This window comes from Thamnophis sirtalis, unplaced genomic scaffold (genome assembly GCF_051295495.1).
Source record: "Thamnophis sirtalis isolate CommonGarterSnake01/CBP01778 unplaced genomic scaffold, rThaSir2_p1.2 scaffold_1, whole genome shotgun sequence".
In the NCBI taxonomy this organism is placed as follows: domain Eukaryota; kingdom Metazoa; phylum Chordata; class Lepidosauria; order Squamata; family Natricidae; genus Thamnophis; species Thamnophis sirtalis.
In genome coordinates, this window is record NW_028261381.1 from 58025505 (window position 1) to 58027723 (window position 2219).

At 41.5% G+C, this 2219-nt stretch overlaps 1 non-coding gene across 1 annotated transcript; it reads left to right on the forward strand.

The window, feature by feature from the left end:
- Positions 1-455: 455 nt before the first annotated feature.
- On the forward strand, positions 456-562 carry LOC148049415 (U6 spliceosomal RNA). Its single transcript, XR_015695312.1, has one exon. It is a non-coding gene; the product is annotated as a U6 spliceosomal RNA (small nuclear RNA).
- Positions 563-2219: the final 1657 nt, after the last annotated feature.

Below are 2219 nucleotides of genomic sequence, written 5' to 3' on the forward strand. Positions count from 1 at the left end.
TTATACTATCAAAGTTAATAATGTTTACTTTGCCCAGTGTTGTTTCTTCCAAGCAGATGATGCTAGGAATACCAAGTAGGAAAGAAGGCAAAATCTTTCTCCAACTATCTCCTCAACAAGTCTTCATAATTGTCATAGTAGCAAGGCAAAGGATGCTCCTATTATATTCTTATTACACTTCTGATGATATGATATTTCTGTTAATTTCTTATTCTCACGTTCAACTAGAAACAAAAGTTGACCTGGATATATAGCAGACCATTTCAGAATCTGCCATGGTAGCTTTCATTTCCTTTGAGTTCATCAAACAGCCAAAACTGAGTATCAAAAGCAGTGAAATGATTGTCAGAAAAGGCAAATCAATATTTTAGCTTTCCTTCTAATGACACTCATTTTTGAATGCTGACGTTAAGTTAGTGGGAGCCTGCTTAACCTTCAAAAGCATTCTGCAGTTTGTGCTCGCTTCGGCAGCACATATACTAAAATTGGAATGATACAGAGAAGATTAGTATGGCTCCTGCGCAAGGATGACATGCAAATTCGTGAAGCATTCCATATTTTGGGGTTGGGTTTACTTGACTGGGAGCTATATTACCAGGCAACAAGTCTGATGTGGATTAAGGAATGGATAATATTAAGAAATGTTAGGCTTTTGAACTTAGAGGGTCACGACTTGCTGCTAGGATGGCATGCATTCTTATGGTATAAGAGAACCAAAGCACATGGTTACTTTAGAAGACATTATTTAAGAGAGGCTTTGTTATTAAACTGGGAGAAGGTTAAGAAATTACATTATTTAAAAATTCCAGTCGGATATTAACCATTGAAGCCTTTTCATATTCAATAATATACAAAAAGGAACAAACACGTAGATATGCTGAACTATTAAATTACAGTGGGTGAACTTAAATCCATTCAAGATTTGAAATAGGAAGGAATCAAAATTAATTGGTATTCATATGTGCAAATACATTCTAGATTCAATGAAGATTGAAAAATGGAGGGTTTTTATGATAAAATGACTGAATTAGATAAAATCTTAACAGGTACTGATGAAAAAGTAATTAAAAAACTTTATAGCTACCTGTTGTGGCCCAGCAGGAGCCGTTGGAGCTGCCACCAGACTCTGACAGTGAGGGGCCCTATGAGTCGACTCTGGAGGATGTGGAGGACCCTGGACAGGGTTCCGACTCCGAGCAGGGCGAAGAGAGGCGGTTGGCCACCAGGAGGTGCCTGAGCCTTGGACCAGTGGGGAGGAGCCAAGGGAGTGTGATCCGGATGTCATGCATTGGAGTAGTGGGGAGGAGCCAAGGGAGTTGTTCCTGGATGCTCAGCACTGAAGAGCTAATAGCCGTAAGGAACAGTTGCGCCGTTACAGGAGATAATTGCACTCAGCTGGTGGTAATTAGGCTCCTCTCAAGACTATAAAAGAAATGAGTGTGCACACGCCCTTTTGCAGGAGTCAACATATACACTTGTGCTGGAGAACTCTTGGGGCTAGCTTGGCAGGCTGGATTGCTGCCAAGGTTAGTCTGTGCTGGACTGCTGCCAAGGCTTGGACTGTGCTGGATTGCTGCCAATAGTAATTTAGTAATTTAATAAATTTATATGCCGCCCAATCCCATAGGATTCTGTTGCCAGTTGCCAAGGCCTGGACTGTGCTGGATTGCTGGCAACGTCTTGTCTGTTCTGGCTTGCTGCCAAGGTCCTGTCTGTGTGTCAATAAATCCTTGCAGTATCTTTGTCTCGGTGTGCTTTGGGTGTAGGATGAGGGGGGTCAGAACAGATTGACTCCTGCCCCAAATGAAACTCCATCAAGCTAGAATGGAGCAACTCTGTGCTGAGAATGCCCAGTTGGCTCAACAGATTGCTTTGCTGGCTGGTCAAGTCTCTCCGAATGTACAGCCTAAATGTTGGAGGTGTGGTTCTCTCGATGCTACATATTATCATATATGGTGGACCTGCCAAAAGGTTAAGGCATTCTGGATAAAAATATGGTGGGTTATGCAAAATATTTTTAAAAGAAGGATAAAGTTTACTCCTCAGTTATTTTTACTAGGTTTATGTACTGACTTTACAGTGGTAGAGACTAACTTGATTCTGCACCTAATAACTGCAGCAAGACTGTTGGTGGCGCAATACTGGAAGAAGGAAGACTTGCCTACAATCCAAGAATGGACATTGAAAGTCACAAACTTAGCCGAGATGGCTAAAATATC